Source organism: Centropristis striata, chromosome 2 (genome assembly GCF_030273125.1).
Source record: "Centropristis striata isolate RG_2023a ecotype Rhode Island chromosome 2, C.striata_1.0, whole genome shotgun sequence".
In the NCBI taxonomy this organism is placed as follows: domain Eukaryota; kingdom Metazoa; phylum Chordata; class Actinopteri; order Perciformes; family Serranidae; genus Centropristis; species Centropristis striata.
The window spans coordinates 32,239,829-32,265,397 of NC_081518.1; positions in this window are offsets into that span (position 1 = coordinate 32,239,829).

The window sequence follows — 25,569 nt, forward strand, 5'->3', positions numbered from 1 at the left end:
AACCTTGGATTACGAGTGATTTAAAGGCAATCCTCAATGAGAAGAAGGCAGCTTTTAGAGATGGTGACAAAGCACGGCTCAAACAAGTACAATATAAATTGAAGAAGAGATTAAAGATGGCAAAGGTGGAATATAAGAAGAAACTGGAGAGAAATCTACAGAACAGCAACATCCGTGAAATGTGGAGATCAATCAACACCATCTCTGGTTACAACAACCACAAAAGACAGCCAGTGGCGGATGATGTAGAAAGGGCTGATGAACTCAGTCAGTTCTTCAACAGATTCAATACAGCGGCCTCACCCAGTGCCACTGCTGTTCCTCCTACTCCTCTTCAACATGTGTACATCTCCAAAGCATCCGTTCTGGGACATTAATGAGCAGCACAGGGGCTCCACAAGGGACTGTTCTGGCTCCATTCCTGTTCACACTGTACACAGCGGACTTCAACTACAACTCTCAGTCCTGCCACATCCAAGTATTCGGACGACACTGCTATTGTGGCTTGTATCAGGAATGGACAGCAATCTAAATATAGGGATCTGATAAAAGCCTTCAGTGACTGGAGTCACAAGAACTATCTCCTACTGAACGTCTCAAAGACTAAGGAAATGATTATAGATTTCTGCAGGTTCAAGCCCCCTCTTCAGCCAGTGAATACCTGTGGGTTGGACATCCAGGTGATGCCAAGTTATAAGTATCTAGGTGTATACCTGGATAATAAGTTGGACTGGTCCCTAAACACAGACGCTCTTTACAAAAAGGGGCAGAGCCGCCTCTTTTTCTTAAGGAAGCTCAGTTCTCTGGACATCTGTAGTAAGATGCTGCAGATGTTTTATCAGTCTGTGGTGGTAAGTGTGTTTTATGCTGCAGTCTGCTGGGGAGGCAGCATCAGACACAGAGATGCAAGGCGGTTGGACAGACTGGTCAAAAGAGCTGGCTCTGTGGTTGGACACACTGGAGGAGGTGGTGGAGAGATGCACTGTCAAGATGTTCGAGGCCATCCTGAAAACCCAGATCATCCGCTACACAAAACCTTTATGGACCAAAAAAACAGCAGTGGACGGCTCCTCTCTCTCCGTTGACGGAGGACGGAGAGATTCAAAAGATCCTTTGCTCCTATAGCCATCAGGCTGTCTCATTCTTCCAGAGTTACCAGACTAACTGCATTTCCTCTCATGGATAAATAAAGTAATTTTGATTTGTTTTTATTTGATTTAAGAGCATTTTTAATCTTTGTTTGGCCATTTTTGATAAGGAAGTGTAGTCTTGATATGTTACAGGAAGCCAGGTTTTGTGTCATTATAGTAATCACATGTCCTGTAAGACTGTACAAAAAATTAACCGAATAACATAACATAAAGTTTTGGAAATTGGCTTAAATACCACACTTGCTTTTGGTTTTTTTTAACATGTCAGTAAATGTGAAGTGAGCATTTTCATTGTTTTGTTATTTGGACCCTTGGCATAGTAACAAGTAAACAGTAAAATTTGATGGGCTGAAACAAATGGTACTTTTCATGACTGATTAATCTCCCAATTATTTTCACAATTAATTCTTTGTTTTTTAAATGTCAGCAAAGTGAAAAGTGAAAACTGCTCATCATAAGTTCTCCGACCACATGGTGACATCTAAACATATTTTGTTTTGACTGACCAACTATCCAGAACTTAAATCACAGAAGACTAAGAAAACCATAAAATATTTAAAATTTTTTCGCTCCAAACAAGCGTGAATTTGCAAATGGCTGCAACCATATATGCACAAGCATTGACCTCCATGCAGAACAACCAACCAACGGACCAAGCAAGCCATAGAGATGCCAGACACAGATAAAAATACTAGGGCCGGGACTTTAACGCAAAAATTTACGCATTTTAATCGCACTTATTTTTGCAACGCGGAGCGTTTCTCACTGGATGAGTTTCAGGCGGACCGATTATACTGGAGCACCAACTAGCGTTCATGAGTTCAGACAACAACAAACCACAGTGAACATGAAGGAAGAAGCTGATGAGACGCTTTGGTTGGCCCCGTGGATGATGGGACATTTAGTTACAAAAAATGAACGGATGGAAGCATCGATAAGAGCATGGTTGTGTTGCTATGCAACAAGGAATTCGTATCACCGCAGCACATCAAGCCTCAAGTATCACCTCAATGCAAAACATATAGCAGCTAGCGGCTAGTGTGGTAGCTAGCGTGGATTGTGTTTTACTTAAAAAAACAAAGTATTATAGTTTATAGAAGGTCTACCTACCGATAGGCTACCTGAATTTCTGAAATGTACTATATTTCTAAATATGCTATTGCTACACTTAATGGCAAAAATTGCACTGGTCTGTTGGACTTGAACAAAAATAAACAATATTTTTGTTGCTTAAGCTTATGTATTCAGTCATTATTCAATGGTATACTAAAAATCCATGTGAAAAAAATGACTTCTCACTGTTCTCAGGTCAAATATTTATACGCGATTAAAATGCGATTAATTTCGATTAATTAATTACAATTACATTTTTTTTTAATCGAGTCCCTGCCCTAAAAAATACTTTAACAACTTCTTCCACAGATGTTTCATCTTCTTTGATTCTGAACCTGTTTGAAATACTTTATTTAAAACTAGAGTCTAAATTATTTAGACCAGCCCTGAACTTTGTCTGGATGTGAAGACTTCACATGAAATCTCTTCCTGCCCAGCCCTGAGGCAGAACTTCATCACGTAGTTAACTGTTTTGATGATGAAGTATAAAGTGAATTCAGAGTCTCTACGTTCCATCACTTCCTGTCTCTGGCACAGTCACAGACGTACGACACCAAAGTTTCATCATTAAATCTACTTGTAAATTCTCTAACACAAACTTGTCCCCTTGTCTTGATTCTTTCCTTCACCTGATGTTGCTTTCTGTCTGTCTTTTCTCTCCCTCTCCTCCGTGTTTCTGGCATTCCCCCGGGCCTGTGCTATAAGGCATGGAAGAGGAGCAGAGACAGAGCATTTAGTAATGGTTTCTTAATGGGCTTGTCGACAGCCACATTAGAGCGCACAGGCAGCGGGCGAGGCTGGGCAACGATATGCCAAGCCAGATGCCATGCCAGCTGTGGCACTCCGCTCTCTCACTCACACTCTCATTTGTAATCACATTTCTCATACGGATGGACGCCATGTGCGTAAAGGAGAGAAAGCAGACAGACAGGCATGTCCCCTCCCAGTTCCTGTTGGTATTCTTTTCATCTGCTCTGTTCAACTTTCTGTTTGTCCACATTCTTAAGAAGCAGCAACAAAACTGTTTTTATGTTTTATACAGGACTGTAGTGATATGGAATGCCCTTAATAAACTGATTGGTAGTCTGTGAAGGCAGCTTAAAGGAAAATTAGGGTTTATCATAACAAAGCAATAACAAACTCAGGACTGTATTTGTTGAGAGAAACAGGCAATAACACTAAGGGCATTTCGCACTGAGGTTTATTCTTTTTTCCCCATTAAAAGGTTTTTTTTAGGAGTTTTTCCCTGGCCGATGTGAGGGTCTAAGGACAGAGGGTGTCGTACCATGTACGGTCTGTAAAGCCCTTTGAAGCAAATCTGTGATGTGTGATTTTGGGCTATATAAATTAAAATGACGTGACTTGATCCGGGCCCAGGTCTCTGATGTGAAAGCCTCCTAAAAAGAACTCCAACGGAACAAGAAACACAGGCAGTCTGATGATCATACAGGTTTCAAACACACCCACAGGCCAATGGGGCCTTGTGGAAGACATTTTAAAGTCTGATCTTCCATACGCTCTCGAATCACGTATTTCCACACCATCACAATAGATAGTCCATATTAAAATTTAGCACTTGTTAAGTCATCATACGACGACCATGACCTCTATATTCTTTAATATCAGTATTTGATCAATGATATATCAGCACCCACATAATTTTATAGTATACAAATATATATTCATCTACCTGCACTGCTGCTATACTGTACATTCTTTACTGTATATATTTCTATAATGTATTCATTCACTGTATATAGCATATTCAATTCATACCTGCACTATATTTCTGTACTACAATTTCTTATTAGTTATTGGTCAATATATGTAGATAATCTACTGTTATGCTTGGCCGATGTGTTGGTCAGGCTCTAGTGCTTGCCATAGTTATGGGTTTGATGTGATATTTTGACCCCCTCTGTAATTCATGATTAGTGTTTATTGTGTTGAGTTTAGTGTAATCTTAATTGATAAAATGATCAAAAGTTATTTATCAAACAGCACTATTCTTTTTAAGGGTTGATTCTTAGTTGGGTACAATAAGAGTTTAAGGGATTTCCAAAGAGATCATGCCACATACAGAAAAACATTTTTACACCTTAACTTGGAAGAAGCTTTGATGACCTTGATGATTGAAAGGGGATTAATGACAAAAAAAGAATGGAGAAAACAAGAACAACAAAGAAAAAAAGGAAGGAGAGGGTGGCAAAGGGAGCACACAGAAATGGAAAAGAAAAGGTTTAGCAACGAAATATATAAGAGAAGACTACAGGACAGAAGGGAGAGTTTGATAATGTAAGGAGAAAAGGATGTCAGAGAGAGGGAGGAGTGATTAAATGAATAGATGGATGATTGAATCAATTAATGAATGTTAATGTGCTACAGTGTAACCAGGGACTGGGATGTCATTGCCAAAGGTCTTATAGGTCTCCAGTAGGGGGAGCCATGTGTCAGTGACTCCAGTCAGTGTGTCAAAGACCTTCATCAGTGGTGTGTGTGTGTGTGTGTGTGTGTGTGTGTGTGTGTGTGTGTGTGTGTGTGCACGATGCCAAAGATTGAATAGTCAGAAGGTGGTTCTTTGTTTCCTCATCTGATCTGATCTCGTTGCTATCAAACCACATTTTCCTGCGTCAGCGATGATCAAGTGTGATGAGGATGCAAAGAGAATAAGGTAGGTGTGTGTATGTGTGTTTTTCTGCTGCCGTGCATGTCGAGCTGTGTGTGTGCATGTTCGTGTGTGTGTGTGTGGGTGTGTGTTTGTATTGGCAGCTGATAGCATTTTAAGAGTTGAAGCCTATATACAGACTGGCGGCCCTCTACACTGTATCGACAGCTGCCAATTGTCACTTCAATGACTGACAGTTCTGTATTGATGGACGGGACCTGCTGACAGAGAGATGGAGGACAAAACAAAAGGAAACAGAGCACCTTTGGTGGAGAGGGGCAGAGGAGACAGCAGAGAGAAGGAGAAAAAAAGGCCAAGGGAGTACGCTGACTGGGACCTATGAAACTTTCTCAAGGTCATGGGAGTGGAGTGTGTGGGAAGTTTCTAACCTGGGTCTGGATCAGTCCTCACTCAGGTCTGTCATGAAAGTACATTTCCCATTCGGACCATTGAGACCATTTTAACATTATTTTTTAACCAGATTAAATTTAGCTATCATTCATTTTTAGTACATCTGGCCGGCAAGGACGCGCTGCTCCATTCAACTAGCTGCTTGCTGAAGAAGTAGGTGGGTTCTGGTTCTCTGCTGGACCATATTTGTGGAACGCACCTGATTATATAAACTCGGTAGTTGGGTTGTCCCTAGTGCTCTGCTCACCGTTTCAAACAGAAAACAACATGGCATACTGCTCGCAAACTTTCTGTTACTCCATTCAAGCAATTCAGCAAAATGTGGTGTTAAAACATTTGAGGTAAGAAATATGCAATGTCACAAGATGAATCTTGTTTCATTTTGAAACTACATGGCATGGTCACAGTTTTGTGAGCTGACTGCTTTATGCTGCACCGCCTCATTTGCATAAAGTAGAGGTCTATGCAGGTACAGACCAGAATACACACCTCCAAACCAACCTCTGAACTCTTTCAGACCATTGGGAAGTGGTGGAGATGCACCGTTACAACTTTTTTTCCTCTATTAGGACATGTCTTAGTGTCCTCCATTAAAAAGCCTAAAAGTACATTAAACCCCCACAAACAGTAAGAGCATCAGGTCCAAACAAACACCTAAAAAAACCCAAAAGAGTTTGTTCAGTGCTACAGTGCAAGTGTTAAAAGTTTTTGTTTGGAAATGGGATGCTAGCAAGCACATACTAGCATGACATGTTAGTACATGTAGGTGTAGATGGAAAGGGGATGTTTTCAGGCAACTGCAGGAGAGTAATGTGGCCGCCTATTAAACCGAATGCAGCTGCAAAAGGAAGCCAGTGAAGTCTAGTAACACTATTAATATGTGTGTGTATATTGTACATATTAAATTTACAAGTGTATACTTTTTTCAGTGCAAGTACAAAGGCATGACACATAACAGGCCAAACACATCTTACTTAGTTAAACTTTGGCTGCCTCTGTGAGTCACAAATTAGAGTTTGATTTTTGGCTTTATTTTTTGGGGGGCACTCTTGATAAACCTCTAAAATGCAAGTCAATATGTATCTGTTGAGGAGGATTGCTCAGATAATCACGTTGACTTGTTTCTCATTGTTTGGCAGAGTAGTTTTGGACTGAACCGCGATCTTTGTGTGCCTCCTGATTGACCTTCCCAGCCCATCTCTAATACACACACATCACCACCAAAATTTCTTACACACACACATACACACTTGTGTCTATAGGTGTGTGTGTGTGTGTGTGTGTGTGTGTGTGTGTGTGTATATGTGTGTGTGTTTGCCTCACCTCAGGAAACTTGTGGCTAATTCCATTAGTGGGAGGAGAGAGTATGTAAATGAGGGGAGACAGCTGGTGGTGAGGGGAGGTTGATGGAGTGAGCCTGGGGGGCCACAGACACACACCCACTCAAAAACACACACACACTCATTACTACACTTTCACACATGTGTAGGCATTGTCTTCATAACAATATAAAGAGACTTCAACTGAACTTATCGTATGTGTATACATGAAAGCATCATACATACAGCAGATTGTAGCTCTTAATGACAATGCATGCTCACAATAATATGGTAACACATTAACACCTGGCTTTATTCATTCATAGACAGTATGACAATAGTACAAAGCAGTTAGTACATATGAAGATAGACGTGTAATAACTTTTAGAGGTGCACAATGGTGCAGCAGCACTTTGCCCAAATTATCGATGTACAACACTGTGTCCTTGAAATTAGGTTATATAATTAGGTATACTAATAATTTGCAACACCAAATACAAATAATTTGGTTTACACCTAATGCTGCTGGATAGTTTTTTGATCAACAAAATGAAGAAGCTGTTAAATAGACAATCATAGCAACTAAAGAAAAATTAAACTTTTTTGGTAACATGAAAGTGCTCAAGCCACTTGGTGAAGGTTATGCAAATATTAGGGTTTTGGTTAGATATTGTCAAAGTCGGATGTGATTTGAAGCATTACATACAAAGTGTTTACTAGCACTTAACCGAAAACAGCAATACAACAAGTGTTGCTTTTTTAAAATTTGCCTAAACCTAATCATACGTTAGACCTAGGGTAGTGTTGTGTATTGTAGGGGTCACAGCTACTCCACAAATTTCATTTGGATTTATTGACTGAATGCATTGAGAATTGTGTCAACAACCTCTCTCCATGCTTCCAAAATGGAGGTCTCTCTTTGTTCCCCAAACAAAGACAAACGACTCCCACCCCCCACAGGTATCTGCAGATACCTAAAGGCGTCTCATTGGCTGATACCAACAGGAAATACAACTTCCAGGTTGAGACACAAAAGTCTCATGCAGCCATCTCCTCTCTTTCTTCTCTTCTCAACTCCCTGGTCTGCACTCCAGAAGACCAGGCCATTCCCCTCTGTCTCCAGCTCTAAGGGAAAGGCCAGTGAGGCCCCAAACCAAGCTTGGGCCCACCACGACGCTTCTAAGTTTCCTGCCTGTGATCTATACTGGACATAATCACAGAGACCCTCACCAAGCTTCTGGAGCCAACAGCAAACAACGCTACAACCACCAAAACCAAACCAGGAACCAGATTCTTCTCCAAAAGGATTTCTGCTTCCCCTTTCAACTCTGGACTCTGTGGTATAGTACTGGGCAGTTAGTAAGCAAGAACAAGTTTGTTAAGCTTTAATCAATGGTGTTGATCTGTTGTGTGTTTAAGTATATTTGTTGGGATATTTTGTGCAGTTAGATCACTTGAAGTTGTATGATTAATGTTGCTCTACATATCTCAAGTTGTACATGTAAATTATCTATAACTCATTTGATTTGCTCACACACAAATCCACATATATATATCCACATAAATATACTTTAATTTGGCTTCCTACTACAACACATAGACCTTCAAGACCGCATGGTCTATTGTTCTTCAAGAACAAAAGGGCTTCCGCCATTTTGATTTATTTAAATGACCGCCTTTCGGCAGCCATTTTGTTACACATTCTTTCTTACCCACATTTCCACTGTAAATAGTCTTTTAGATTAGTTATTGTGTGCTCTGTTTGCTTTGCTTTATTTAGAATAAATATGTTTTTGGATTAATATGCTTCTCCCTTTAATGTTGCACATGAATGAGTGATTTGCTAACCTCTGCTATGGAAAGAACTCAAAATTCCTTCAGGTAATTCGATTATAATTATATTCATAATTAATAATCAATGTTCCAAATTGATAATTTGTTAACTTTAAGAGACTGATTAACTATGATTTGCTATCTTTTCCTATTCCTAAGTGAATAGGTGGTGCCCCAAAAATAACTTTAATTCATTTAAAGTATTAAATATTAATTTAGTCAATTCCTGATAGCAAAATTGATCTAAATTAGCTTTACCTCTACATATTTTGGTACCCCTGCTAGAGGCAATGTGTATCTGAACCAGATACCCCTACAGTATGAACACACTGAAAGAACATGTTCATTGAACATGTTCTTATTTTTGGTGAACTGAATGCATCATTTTAAAACTACTGAACTTCTGCAACAGATAACAATACTCATGTTGTGATTGATGGCACCTGGAATGCAAGTGTTGTGTCGAAGTTTGTTATCCAATCAAATATTGTTTTCCTCACTTAGTTTCCTCCTGTTAAAATGTTGACCAGTGTTACGGTTTGATGAGTGACCGTGTTAACTGTTGACTCAGCTGAATGCGTAATGACTGCTCATAGTGATGGCAGCTGTTGAAAACAGAAGTAAGTGTTCTTGTGAAAGCCTTCAAAGTTACAAAGAATTGAACATAATTACACATTCATGTTTATTATCAATGCCAACCATTTATGTAAGTTATAATGAGAATCCAAGGACCGTTTCAGCTGAAAGTCACCAGTTAACATGGGCACTCAGAAAAAACAGCACATTGAGTTGAATAATAAAAAAATAAGTGAATACACTGTGAACTTAGTTTGAAATTTTAATTGTGAACGGATGAAGATGAATCTGTGTGAACTAAACTGAAAATGTAACAAATTAGTAATATATTTAAAATATTTCTGCTCTACATGCAACGTAAACATAATTTGACTATGCCACATTTCTCCATAATTTTTGTGGATATGTGAAAAAGAAATCACACATGAAGTACTCAACGTTTGCGTATACATGTGTGTGTGTTAGTGCTTAGGGGCTGATGAGTAGGGGGGTTGTACAGAGGGTCCAGATGGTTGGAGAGATAGATGGAGTGATAGATAAAGACAAAGAAAGATAGATGTAGTCACTGTTTATCATTCAGGAGCCTCTCCAGTTGGTCACTGCTCTGCTAACACACACACACACACACACACACACATGTAGGTGTTGGTTATAATCCTATTGTGTATCAGCAGTGACCACAGTACCGCAAGACTCTCTCATCACCTGTCACCTCTCTCACACACACACACACACACACACACACACACACACACACACACACACTATAATCCTGTCAGTTACTGTGATGGAATTTAGAGCGGATTTCATTTTTATAAATCTAACAGCACACTGTGAATCATGGGAGCAAAAAGTGGAGTACTGGACATGCATGTACACACACACACACACACACACACACACACACACACACACACACACTGACACTTGTCTTTTCTATTCTTTCTGCAGCATTTTTTGTGTCACTTTGATCCCCCTTCTCTGTTGCAGCATCAGTTTCCAGTCCGTACAAAACCCTGAATAACAGATGACAACTTACATATTCACTGCATCCATTATTTTTCACAAACTATTTATGATTCTTCTTCTCCCTTGTGGCAGTTTTGCATAATATTATGACCAAATTAAAGTGAAAGGGGCCTACCTGGGACTGAAAATGGCTGCGGGGATATGGCTACAGATGGGAGCTGCGAGGGTAAAGGCTACTAAATGGCTCTGGATGCTCATAGATATACATTAAACTGTCCTAAAGCATAGTGGCAGCATGTTAAACCTGTAATTGGGTGGTTTCTCTCTGTAAAGTGAGGTATTGTTGGCTGAATGTGATGTACTGTGCTTGATTGACAGGAAATGAGAGAGGAGGCTGGGCAGTCTGTCATATTGCTAATGTGATAGGTAATGCCCTGAGGACACACACACCACAGAATGGCTCTCTATCTATCTGTCTCTCTATACACACCTCAGTTTCTCCATCTTTCTCTGTCTCCTTCCCACATACACATGAACGGTTTGTCATTTTCCTCTCTTTACACACACTCTTCCTCTCTCTCTCTAAATCACTCACACACACCAATATATGCACTCAATGTTTGGAAGTGTGGGGTTTTACTGCAGGTTAATCATGAGAGGAGAGGTGTGTGACCCTGTCAGAACTGTGAGAAACTGACCCAAAGAAATCAGACAGGGGCCGAGACCCCACAACCCTGAGGGCATAAAGTGTGTGTGTGTGGGGGAGTATGCGTAATAGAGAGGGGGGGAAAGTGTGTGTGTCCATCCACATCTTCTCATAGATGACATATGTGGGGTCATTTACATACTATTACCTTTCTATTGGATATGAGGCACCACACACACATGGATTGGTGGATTGGCCTGGTGTGATGCCCCTGTCAGATGTCAGGATGCAGATGGGATGGGATGGAGGGGGGTAGGTCGCGTCTGTTTCCCTCTCTCTCTCTCTCTCTCTCTCTCTCTCTCTCTCTCTCACACACACACACACACATACACACACACACACACACACACAAACACACACACACACCTGTCTTGCCCCCCTAAGGTGCCCAGTTACTAAGAGAGTTGTCAGCTCGTCTGTGTGAGGCTTCAACTGTTTGACATCTGCCAGCGACCCCCCCAAAACTCACACACACACACACACACACACACACACACACACACACACACACACACACACACACACACACACACCTCCCCTACCACCTCATTTCAGAACAACAGAGCATCTCCCAGTGATCAACATTTAGACACAGTCATCACTTACTGGTCCCAGCTGCCTACACACCACACACTCATCAGGAGAGAGTGAGAGAGATGGGGGATTGAAGAGATTGAACCACAACCCTAAGGTAAGTTTGGAAACAAAGAGAAAAAAAGGAAAAGGAAGTAGAAACAGAGAGAGCACAGACCTCCGCCAAGGCCAATTGTGCATTCACATACTCCTTGGATGACTTACCAAGTTGCAAAGTCATTCTTCTGGCTTTGTTGTGTTCTTGAGCTTAACATTGTAGAAATAACATGTACCTTAAAAGAAGATGTATTGTATCTTATTGCTCAGAGCCTTTAAACATCACGTTGATACATGGTCGCCCATAAAGTTGGAATAATTTTGTTTTCGGACACAATCCTCTGTTAATTGTGGTTTCATTTTCATTATGATATGTTTGAAAATGATGGATTAATAATGTTTTGAGAAGATGTACACTTTATCTGTCAATAATAAATCACATTGTCACAATCATTTCATGGAAAGAGGTAAAAAAATATATATATTTTAATCCAAACTAATGGACAAACTGCACCGAAAACACAAACTCCTTGGCGGAGGTAATTATAGCTGTCTGGCCTGGCACGTGTGTGTGTTTGTGTGACAGTTCTTGTTTTTTCTGTTCTCCATACTTACACTGAGACTGATAGAGAGACAAGCCTCCATTTGTCCCACTTTCATACAAGATAATGAAGCTGTCATTCTCAGACAACTTCATTGGATTGGTACAGGAGCACATACTGCTGCTAAGGGACACACACACACACACACACACACACCTACATAAGCACACAACGCTGCGAGCGATTCCCCTGGCCCCCGTTAAGCATATGTCATATATAACCATGTATAGAAAGTGAGATTGTGTGAGCTGGCTGAATGGCAGAGACACAAAGCAACACACACACCGCTCATATCTTTAACATGCAAACAGACAGACAGCCCTGATAGCGAATAAAATGAAATCAACCTTGAATGGTGAAACCCTCTGTGAATACTTGTCTCCTCTTTACAAGTCAATTTCGTATCCTGTAGCTCAAGACAAATCTAAAGAGATTTGGGAACAGAGTGGAAACAGACGTAAACGGATAGGAATGAAAAGGGTTAAAGAGAGAAAGTGAGTGTGGTAGACAAAAAGGGGGAGAGACCCTGGTGAGAGCTGGAAACGTGTATTAATTTGGGGTTGAACAGTACCAACGATTCGTAACTACACTGACTTGTAGCACAAGATTAGATGGGATTGTTATTCCTTCAGACAGCTGTGGGTTAAGACACGTCAAATTATTTAATGATGTTGTGAGTTTGAGGTCTTTGCCGCTTTATCAGGCAGTCAAATTAATAAAAATTTTCTAAACAATGGCCCGTGTGTCTTTTAGTGATCGGTAAAGCAACCCAGCAAAAAATGTGCACATCCAACCCCAGTTAGATGACTCCAAAGTTTTTTAGTCGTGTAGGTTGGAATCAAAGAAAGCACAGTGTGGTTAAATAGCCTGTTTGTTTTTGTTTTTTGCAGATAAGCCTATAGAGACAGAGCAAACTTAAGGCCGGCCCCCATCGGAGAGGGAAACAATCCATCACTCTCCACTGACAATGTATTGAAAGAAAGAGCCAAAAAACAAAATTACGAAAAAAAACTAAATGAAATAACAGCTGTAATTTGGTTTTTGCTAATTAATTTTTTCGTTTCTCATTTATTAATATGACCGCGGAAAAGCGGGAAAATAAAAGTCCCGTCAAAATAAAAGCGTGCTAACTTAATATCAAGCAAAATAAAGTTATGTCATACAAAGCGCGGTGATAAGATAAACAACGTAAAAGTACTTCAGAAGCGACCAGCAGCACCGGCGACCGGGCTCCACCCGGTCCACCACTACCCGTGGCTGTGTATAATATGCGGTCAGATAGCCTTCCCAAACGTCAGGCTCACCCGCCGCCTATGGCTGTAATTAAATCATATGACAATGTTCCTAATGTGCTATATAGCCTGTTTAATCAAAGGGAATCTTTTAATGTCCTACATCATTTATATTAAAAAAAATTGATAAATAAACAAACTCTTTCATAGCGATAGCTTCGTTGCCATTGGTTATACTTATAATTAATAATCAATAATAATTATGTATGACTAAACTGACTGACTAAAATAAATGTGAACCATGCCTGGGTGTAGAAAGAGAACAGTAGCCTCTACTAGTGTATGGTGATAAGTTGTTGTTGTTTTTTAACTTTATTGTGCTTGATAATAAGTTAGCATGGTACTTTTATTTTGACGGGACTTTTCTTTTCCCGCTTCCAGTCTGTCCGCCGTCATATTAATAAATGAGAAACGAAAAAAGGAAAAAAAGAAAAAAAGAATTTGCAAAAAAACAAATTACGGCCGTTATTTAATTTTTTTCTTTTTTTTCTGGCAGATTTTCTAAGACCGACTGTTTCAAATTTAGGTTTTAAGATGGACAGTGATTTTAAATTAGATCGTCAGATTAGTGCTGTTGTTAGGTCCAGCTTTTTTTTTCAGATCAGGCAGCTGGCTAAGGTGAAGCCTTTCCTTATGCACCAGCACATTGAAACAGTAATCCATGCCTTCGTTACATCTCAGCTGGATTACTGTAACTCTTTGTACTTTGGAGTCAGCCAGTCCTCCCTCGCACGGCTCCAGTTAGTGCAGAACGTGGCTGCTCGCCTCTTAACTGGGGTTCATAAGAGGGAGCACATAACTCCCATCCTGGCCTCCCTCCACTGGCTGCCTGTGCATTTTAGAGTCCATTATAAGATTCTTTTATTTGTTTTTAAATCTTTAAACGGTCTCGCCCCGCCTTACCTCTCTGAGCTCCTCCACCCCTACGCTCCTGCCTCAGGTCAGCTGATCTGCTGCTCCTGGAGGTACCGAGGTCTATACGGAAGCTCAGAGGGGACAGAGCTTTCTCTGTTGCAGCCCCCAAGTTGTGGAATGAGCTACCTTCACACATCAGACAAGCCTCCTCACTGTCCATTTTTAAAACTCATCTTAAAACCTATCCTTGGCTTTCAACCACGCATGAGACTCTGCTCTTGTTTTTAGTGTTTTATGGTTTGCTTTTATCTATTGTTTTTTAAATATTTTTTTTTAAAAGCAATTAAACTATTTATTTTATTGTTTATTCCTGTTTTATTTATTTTATTGTTCTTGTTCTTGTTCTGTTTGTTTATGTACAGCACTTTGTTGCAGCTTTGGTTGTTTTAAACTACTTTACAAATAAAGTTGAGTTGAGTTGAGTTATTTCGTTTTTTGATGCAGATAGCAAAATCCATTTTTCCGTTTTTTTTATTATTAATATTATTATGTATTTTATTTTTTATTTTTTTATCAGTACTGTCTTATTTTGTGTGGTTTATTACCATGAAGTAGGACTTGTAAATCTTCAGTTAGTCCCTATGCTAACCAAAAAAATGGACCCTACACCTTTCATAATGCAATTTTAGACGCATCTTTCTTTGGACCCATATCAATCTAAATGCCCCGGTCTTTTCCGCTGGAGTAAACATTACTAGCATCAGGTTATTTTTTTAAGACTTGACAAAGCTTCTCCACAGCCACATTAACATGATTCAATTGTTTTCACAGGCTGAGTCCTCCTCATTATGTAAAGTCATTAGACGGCTCCTTAAAAGAGTTGAAATAAATCAGGAGAAACTTCTACATCTCAATTTACTCACTTAAATGAACTTTACAGTTCCCTTTTAAAATGTGGGAGAACAAAACGTGACAGAAAACTCCATCTGAGACAGAAAACGTAAGAGGCAGAATAGAGATGCAGAATGAGTGTCTGTTGTCTGTGAATGAGAGCAAATGAGGAAGGCATTTAACTTTTTCTTTTATCCGATCATCCTCATACCCACTCATCTCTGTCTATTCAAAGAAAGTCATAATTACAGCTTTGAGTATTTAGCCTCATAATTTACTCGTTCTGTCACATTATTTACTACTCTCTCTCTCTCTCTCCCTCTCTCTCTTTCTCTCTCTCTCAGCAGGGGTTCACCCCTATAATCTAGTCTGTTAGGTCCAATCCATATTCCAAGTTATTATCACTCTCATTTGCTTATTAAGTGCTCCCTTGTTTTCTTCAAATAAAGTTATAATTAGAGATTTAGTGTCGGCAGCTTGAAATACTATCTCCTCTTTATGGATTCTTGGGTGGGATGAGAGAGAATCGTGTTTTATCATACTCGAGGAGTTAATGAGGATGTGCACAGCTTGATATTGTGTTTGTGTGTGAGGGTGTGTGTGCGTGTTGTCTAATTATGTCTCTGTGACAGCTTTCTGGCCTCCGAAATGCCCATATACTGTATACCCTCTGTTGTTTTGTCTTCCCACTGGTTTATGTAAATTAAGTTTATCACAAAAGAGGCGATGTATAAGCTTGTGCTTTATATAATATAATTTGCAGCCATACTGACTTCAGCAGTGTTAGGCATTTTTATTTCATAAAAAAATCACATTTTTGTCTACTAAAATTGAGTATTCTTCATATAATGTCCTCTTTAGTAGCTTTAGTCTAAATTACATTCACTCTGCACTCTTGGGAGGATACTTTTAAAACATATTCTACTAAAGATGACTGAATACATGCCAGGAAACATAATTTGTAACATAATTAGTACATTAGTTTATTCAGATTAAGTACTGTAAATTGTATGGTACTTGCCACTTCATTGTTTCATATGTTAAGTGGAAATGCATGCCATATGACTTTTAGAGCAGATAAAACAAATACAAAAAGAGCACTTGGTGAGCAGACACATTTGTGTTTGGAAAATACACTGCATTCGTATATCGCTTTTCTAGTCATAGTGACATACACTATACACTAGACTGGTGGCCGAGGCTACCTTACAAGATGCCACCTGCTCATCAGTAATATCCCTTTTCGACCAAGGCAGTTCCAGGGCCGGTTTGGAGCCTAATCTTGAACCGGTCCAATGCTTTCCGGCTCTTTTGCAAAGAAAATTGGTTCTAGAGCGGCACCAACTCTTTGCTGGTCTTGAACCACAAATCACTTAAGTCAGGGGCTGGGGGCAGGATTATCTGACAAACAAGACCAACTAAAACGCAGGCTAGCTTTAGCAGGATAGCTTTAGCAGCAGGCTAGCGTTAGCTTGCAACAAAGTCCATCATTAATATCTTACATTCAATGTTAATAAGAATTTAATCGCTGTCCATAGCGATCAAGACGAGCAGAACAAATGTTTTGTACATGTATTTGGATGCCAATGTAGGCTTGCAAAGGCAGGTGTAACATTTGTAAGAGACAATGTAGTCTGTCATTGTTGTTATTATAATCATGGAGAGCAGAGATGTTTCCAAACATAGACAGTGACATAATGACTTGGCTCTCGAGCTTGTGGAAAAGCAAAAAAAGGTTCTGAGATGGTTCGCACGTTGCCAGCCCAGAAAAAAAAAACTAGGTTCGCATTGGTCGAAAAGAAGTATAAATCACTTTCACACTCACTCATAGACTGATGAGGAGCAATTCCAAGTTTGTTATACATTTCGACATGAAGACTGCCATGGCCAGGGATCAAAGCTCCAGCCTCCCAATCAATGGGCCACAGCTGAGCCACAGCCGCCTCATGTATCTGCCCCATGATTTGGTCCACTTAGATAATTTGGAAGGCTCTCTCTTTGGCCCATGCTCCACACTTTCATCAAGTTTCATGTAGTATTAGATCTGTAGTTTTTTTTGTAATCCTGCTGATAAACAGACAAACAAGCCAACAAACCAAACCAAAAATTTGCAAGTTTAAATCCAGTAAATGCATTTAGAATACCATCAATTTGAACTATAAATAAGTACACTCATATTTTGCATTTTAAATGCATAATCCAGTACTTGTATTCCCTTACTTCCCAACCATTTTAATCGTTCAGTGTTTGTAGCTTTGAATACCAATCACCAATGTTTTCCGAGGAAGATCCACTGATCCGCTCTTACCTTGTCGTGACCCACCCTGTGGGCCCAACCCTGTCTTTGAGAAACAGCAGAGTGGAGTACATTAAGACACGCCCCAGCAACACACTGATTACATATGCTAGGTACGGTAATGAGCTGAGCTGGACAGTGGAAGACTGCTGCTGTTTATGGCAACTCATTATCTGGCCCATTGACCAGAACTGTTCTACACATCATAGAGCCCTGTGTCCTCTACATCTACTCGACCATCACTCTCTCTACTTGTCTGGATGGGGGGATGCCAGCGTGTGTGTGTGTGTGTGTGTGTGTGTGTGTGTGTCAGTTTGGTTGAATGGACCGGTTAGTGTGGATGTTAGATGGGTAGATAAATGAAGGGATGAGTGGATGGATAGAAGTGAAAATGTGTGTGTGTGTATGCATATTTGCTTACATGCGTGTTTACTTAATGAAAAGTAAGATGATTCCTAAGCTAATGATCTCGCGCACACACACGCAGGATTGCACGTTCATTTGAGTAATACTTAGTTTCATTTAAGTGTGTGTTTGTGCATTTCTCTATTCGATTATACGCTGAAGTGTCTTACTCGAGTGTGTGTCTGCGTGCGTCTGTGCGTGCATGCGCATGTTACTATGATCGCCTGCCAAAGTAAAGTGTTTGCAGCCGAGAGAGACAGGGGCGCTAAGCTCAAGGGCACATTTGTTTCAAGCTAATGATAGAATGTAAATGGAGCAAATTTCCTCTGCAAGAACAGAAGCTCTCTCACTCAAACACACACACACACTTTCATACTTTCACACACACACACACACATACACATAAGACACACACTTTTTCTCATGCACGCACACACACGCATAGCGGCATCGTGTTGATGGAGTGCAGAATCTCATTACACATCTAATAGAATAAGTGTAGTGTGCGTATGGGGAGAGGAGAGGAGCAGCCAACCTGATTAGCCTTATCACTTTATTATGCCGCTCTGCACGCAGCACACAGGACAATTGCATTAGAGAGGAGCAGATGAGCTGAAGGCAAGGAGAACTCAGCAAACACAGCCTTAATTGATTCCTCACCAAATTAGCAGGGACAGGTGGGGGGCTCACCGGCTGGGTGGCTGCTTGACTGACTGGATGCTTGGTCGGCCGCTTCGCCCAGTGGCTGACTTGTTGACTTGTTCAGCGGTCGGTTGAATGAGTTACGGAGAAAGTAGTTGACTGAATGACTGGTTTACTGACTGGCTGGCTGTATTAGAGGCCTTCAGTGGAGCTGAAGGTGAGGAGAAGTCAGAAAACATTGTCATGCTTTAATTGATTGAAGGACAGGTGAGGTGACAACTTAAACGACGTGCTGACTGAATGACTTTAGTATGGATAACTAGTTGTAATTTATTTATGATTTGACATAAATATCATGAAATTACAAAATGATGTTCTTGTTAGTTATTCCTGTGTTGAATGTGAGGGGGGGGGGGGGCATGGAGGGGGGACTCGGTGTGTGTTATGGGGTGTGGGAGGCATAAAGAGGGGGACATGCAGGACACAAGGGGGAGAGAGTTTGTCTTTGTCTCTGTAGGTCCCCCTGGGGGGGATTGTGGGATAGTGGAGGTTAATGAATCTGATTGGCTGGTGGGAGTTTTTCTGCTGGTGCTGCGGTTTGCACACTCGCAGGGCTTCACTTTTTTTTTTATTTCGCCAAGTTTGGCTTTGCATGCATGAAGGACAGAGGTGCAGACAAAAAGTGTGCTAAATATTACTGAGGGTGTAGAATAAGCCAGAACTTTGATTCAACAGAAGAGGTGCTGAATTACAGAAAACACACAGTTTACAGAGTATGTGGAAACTAATAAACACAAACTGATACTTTATTGAATAAATAAATGTTTAGATTTGGCAATATTTTTACATTATTTTACCAATGGAAAAATATACTTATATACTCTGACATGATTAGTGGCATTTTTGAATTATCATTATTATAAATGTGTGGTTTTAGTAATGGGTATGTATGTTATCTGGCTAAAAGTCTCCAAATACACAAACGCATAAATACTGGTCCATATGAGGATTTTGACCATATTGAAATCAAAATGTTTTGAGTGTTCTATTTCTATTTTTTCTTATTCTCTTATTTTTTTATTTATATATTTTTATTCTTAATATATATATAGATATATATTATACATTTAGATAAAACTGAAAAGTATAGGCTTCATGAAAGTACCTGTCTTTAATTAATATCTACCCACATCTGATAGATTTTGTGACAACTTTGAAAGTTGGCTGCCCTTCAGCTGTCTCAACCTTGATGAGCACCTATACAGAATAACAATCTAACATTGTTAAGTCAACTTTTAATTTAATTTTTCTGGAAGAAGAAGATGTTAATGTTTAATATTTCACATTCAGGCCATTGAGGTAAATATCCAGAAAAGACATATTTAAAGAAAAATAATGACAGGCTTGTTGAGTTGTTACCCCAAATCTGTGATTCAGCAATGACATATTAAAAAGTTATCCCTCATAATATAAATTAACATTGCTATTGAAGATAATTGCAGCAAAGTGTGGCAAATTAGCACTGATTCCTGTATGTGTGAGAGTAATCGGTTTTAAATTGTTCGATGCTTTGATCTCTAATAAACGTGTTGCGAAGCAACTAAAAAAAGTGCTGAACAACTGACGGATCAAAGTTTGTGTATGTGTCTCAACACATCATAGTAAGTGAAGCTATGTGTGTCTAAACACACAAGTTCATACACTCATTCATTTCTATGTGTATGTGTGTGTCTCTCTTTGGGGGTGTGTGTGAAACTGTATGTGTGTGTGCTAATGAGAGTGGGGGGGAGCGGGCCGTCGCAGCAGTGCGTCCTCTGCTCTCCCGGCAGGTCACTAGCGACAGATGTTCTCAGCATATGTGGCGAATTAATTAGCCGCTAGTAAACAGAGGGGGCTGCCGCCATGAGCTGCCGGTCTGTGCCGCCGCCGAGCCGCAACGGGCCGCCTTTTGTCCAAATTCCTCTTTTCTCTCCATCCTCCTCTGGTAGATAGTTACGACGAGCATCATTCTTTTTGATCAGTGGGCCCATAATGAGTAGGGGGCCACGTGTTTGAATTGTGTTTGTGTGAGTGTGTGCTTGTGTTTCCACAGAGGCAGTGTGTATGTACATGTATGTGTATTCTGTGGATCAGTGTCTCTTGAGTTTGGAGCCAGATGAGGATTGTGTGTGCGTGTGTGTGTGTGTGTGTGTGTGTGTGTGTGTGTGTGTATGTCAGCACCCCATCATTTGGACATGGCAGTGAGCCTGTTTTTGTGATGAGAGATCCCCTTGATGACCTAATTGGTTGATTGAGGTGCATCTCTGCATGAGTGTGTGTGTGTGTGTGTGTGTGTGTGTGTGTGTATGTGTGTGTGTGTATGCCAGGGCCTCACATTCCCAGAACTGGGAATGTTTTCACAGCCTCGGAACAACTTGGCAGAGACTGGAAACACTTTGAGAACTGAGAACACACACACACACACACACACAGACACACAGACACACACACACAAAGGGACACCATGCTGATCCACCTGGACTTCATTTGTAGCCCTTTAAAGCGACACCTCTCAGATTCACTGGTCTAATGAAGAGAAAATATTCAATTCATGTTTATATTTATGTTAATGCCATTTGTCTATGCCTGTAAAGTTCTCCTTAACGCCAAAAATGTACATAAGTTAAGACCTCATTTGCATATTTTAAAATAACATTTCAGATAAATTGCTAAATATATTTTTTTGTCGTAATGTATGTAATCAAATGGGGAAGTTTCATGGTGATATATATGCGTTATAAATTGTAGTGTCTTGCAAAATGTAAAGAATATTACAATACATATTTAAAAGTCAGTTTTCCCAACGTTTTTTTTTTTTGTCAAACTGCCAGAAATCTGCACTTCAATAGCACCGATATACAACAATTTTATTATTTTTTTCTGATTTATGGAGTGATAGAAAGAAAACATTTGACTCTAACTATAATTTGACAACAAATAAAGGAGAATTCTGAACCTGGCTGTATCCAATGAATTCTGAAAATCTGTGCAAATTAGCAAATATATAATAAGATATGCCTCATTACATGGAGAAGGGAAGTTAAGTCTGAGTATCAAATATTTAAACGTAAAATACTTATGAGATGGTCCCAAAATAAAGCCGGTATTAGATAAGTCAAAACTAAAACTTTCTGAGTGAATGGTGTTCATAAAAAAATAAAATAAATAAAAAGTCCGTAGTGGATGATCAACAGGGTTTGTGTTCGGTCTGTTTGTGTGTGTGTGTGTGTGTGTGGGGCTACAGTAATGAAGTTGTTAGTTAAAGTGGCCCCCACCCCTTGGGACTGGCTTAAGCTGTGTGTGATTGCTTAGGGATCGGGCAGATACACACACACTTATCATTATCCACACACACACACACACACACACACTCAGAGTCATTACTCCATTACGCACATGGACTATTGATTTTCTGCCATCTTTCCATCAGGTGAGAGCTTGCCAGGGAATATGGGAATGAACGCCTGGCTAGGAAAATCAAACTGTCACTCCTCCTTTCCTCTCTTCCTCCCTTCTCTCCTTCATTACAGACAGATGACAGGTCAAAGCTGCTGCCGTTCACTCCGTTGTTTTTCCTCCATCCGTCATCACTCAATCACTTCTTGCTCTCTTACATCTTCATCCAACAAATCTCTCTGTCTGTTAATGTCTCTCTTCATCTCTATCTGTCTGCTCTATCTCACTTTTTACCCTATTGCTCCACTTTGTTGCCTCATCCTCACCTCTCTTTCCGTTCTTCTTTACCTCTCTTTGCTGTCTTTCCATGCCAATGCCTTCCTCTCTCTTCCTCCCTCGAAGTGATGGATTCACTCCTCTTTTTTCTTTTCCCTTTCCCCCTCTTCTCATCCCTCTTTTCTCAAGTCTCTAACACTCTACACAATCAATCAGCTGGCCCCCTCCTCCCTCCCTCCATCCATCCCTAAACCCCTTAGTCCCCTCTGTAGTCCCTCTTTCCCCAGATTTCCTCCAGTCTTCCCCCTCCCTTACTCCTCTTCATGTCCCCTTCCTTTTCTTTTAATCTGTAGCTTCCTGCACTTCCTCTGTATCGTTCAGCTCCATTGCATTTTCCTCTCCTTCTACCCTAATTCCTCCCTTCCTTTCCTCTCCCTTTCTGTGGTCAAGTTAAACATTTATGAGGCGCTTTAACAAGACAAGTCTGCAATAATCTTCTTCATGTCCTCTCTACCTTCCTTTCCTTTCTTCTCCTTTCCTCTCCTGACCTTTCCTTCCAACTCTTCTCCTCTCATTTAAACTCATCATTCCCTTTCCTGCTTCTCCTCCACCTTCTACCTCCTCACTCTCTTTTCCTCTCTCCTCAATCCCCCTTTCCTCCCATGCTATAACCATCCCTCACCCCCTTTCTTCCTGTCCTCTCTCCCCAGTTCACCTCCTCACTTTGTCTCTACCTTCCTTCACCTCCCGTGTCTCCTCCGTCCTCACCTCTCCTCCCTGAGAGGAGGATATGGGATCAGAGGATGTAATTCACTGACAAGGGTATCTATATTTAATATTAATGGGCGCATAGGACCCTTCACTCCTGCACTCACACACACATATGGACACACACATGCTCGGTGCCAAATAAAGAGTGATCAGAGGCTGTGTAAGGTGCTGCGTTGTAGCCCCCAGGATAGACGCCTTGTGGACACACACGCAACACACACACACCTTCCCCGCGTAGCGCTCGGCGCTCCAGGATGGATGTGGCATCATTAGGCAGAGGAGTGTGGCCGTTCTCAGCAGAAACGGCCACGCCGGCGGTACACATCAATCTAGCACCGCACGCTCCCTCAGATACTGTCTCTTTCACACGCATTCACAAACAGAGAGAGAGCGGAGGCAACACAGGAGAGCATGCAGGGTTTTTGTACAAACATATACGCACACACACACACACACACCTTGGGCCTTGTAATGTATCTGGCGCTATCTCCCTCACTATTTATTTCTCTCTCTCTCTCTCTCTCACACACACACACACACACACACACACTTCTTTTGTCTAATTTATTTACTGTTGGAAAGTGCCACCAAGGAGAAAGGGACAGAGGAGGAGAAAAATAGTGTTCATCTTCTTTTTTGCACTTGTCTATACTCTATACTCTTTTCTAGTGTCAGCGCCTCCTCTCTCTACTTATCTTTACTTTTCTTCTTCTGAGCTCCACAAATTGATTTGATTTTTTGTTTTGGTAAAGTAAGTGCAACCATACAGTAAATGTAAATGTGCATATGACACAATAAAAACCCTTTGTAAACGATTCTTAATTTGTAAGCAGGATATGTTTCACATATGCACAGTAATCTAAACACTTTCTTTACATAGTATGCTTGCTCAGGGAATTTAATCTTTTCAAATCTTTATTGACAATAGAAACATTTTCTATTTTATTTTTTGCCCCAAGATAGTTTAGGATTAACATACCAAAACATACACAGTTAAAAAACACACACAAAAAACAAGACAATTCTATACATTGAAAGTGCTGGTATTATATGCATAATATACAAAATACTTTAAAGTCACATAGATTAGGGTGGCTTTGTTGATTAAGAGGTGATTTTTCTACAATAATCTGCACATTTTTGATCATTTGAAATAAACTGACACTGACACACAGTGTTTACTTATTCTACAGCACTGCAGTCATAAAGTAGTTTGTAGTAAAGAACTCGTTTTTTTAATGATACACATTTGATTTGATATGAAACATCCTCTGCTTTTACAAAGTCACCCAACACTTGGCGTCTGTTGGTACCACTGCTCTTTGAAAGGCATTTTGCACACTAGTGTATGTGAGTTATATTTACCCTTTTTTACTCACATACTCCAAGGACATAATAACACCATTCATTAGTTCATTGGTATTTTATCTGAATTTTCTTAACAGTTGCGAGAAGTTTTGAGAAAGAAAATTCACTAAAACATAAAATAGCAACATGCTTTTTGTGGATATAATTGTTTTTTTCCCCTTTCTCATGGGGACTTTTCCACCCATTATGGGAATATTATTTTCTCTTTATATTCATGTTTAAAATGTACATCTTCCAGGTACTGCATTTTCCATTCATTTTAAAATGTTCCTCATGTACTAAAAATCACCATACGTGTTGTTTTTAGCTGTAGCATGTGTGTTCAATGACTTAACAGCAATATATGAACAATCACACACATGGCTGCTTTAATATGCTGATTTCTAAAGCAAAAAGTTTTATCTTGTGCATACGCTTCAGGTGTTTCAATGTATTTTAGTGTTTTCCTTGTGCTAATGATCTCCATATCAGAGTTGTTGAGAATAACAAGCGTCTAGTGCAGATACCATCTGCCTGCAGGCTACACACAGTCTGCTGTGAGTGTGTGTGTGTGTGTGTGTGTGTGTGCGTGCGTGTGTGTAGTGTCTCCTTGGTTTCAATTGATCTGTGGGTATCATACTGTATCAAGTAATAGAATGCGTTGGGACAGGGGCAATATTTAAATGAAAGGGGATATGTGTGCACATGCATGGACACAAACGTGTGTGTACACGTGTGTGTGTGTGTTAAAATAAAAAGAGAGCGGTCGTGGGACAAGTGTAGAGCAGAATTTCTCCCCGTTCCTCCAACCGACAGACGAATAGATGGCCCTATTGGTAATCAATGGTAAAACTGGAGCCATTGAACAACTGTCCGCCTTTTCAATTGTGTCCCGTTTGAGAAACAATTTGACAATAACGTCAGCTGGGAAAAAAGACACACAGTCAATATACAGGGAGAGCCGTGTGAAGGACAATTTAGTGAGCGTCGTCATCTATATCTCAGTGTGTGTGTGTGTGTGTGTGTGTGTGTGTGTGTGTGTGTGTGTTCTTTGTCCCAGTGTTTTTTGGACAGTACTGACAACAGAGCATTGTATACCCTTCACCGATAAACAGCTTCCAGAGTCATTAAAACAGAGTTAGTGTGCAAACACAAACATACACACACACACACACACTGAGGCGCAGAGAGGTGAAACTGAATGAGACCAAAGACAAATGTTTCAAATAGAAATTTAATCACAGCTTAATGTACAGCTGAAATTCAATTTTCTATATCACGTTAAAATAAGGGATGGATTATTCAGCTTGTGAAATGATGAAGAAAATTAAATTAATATTATTGAATTGCTTCTGATAAGGAGATGAATATCAAAAGCACTATA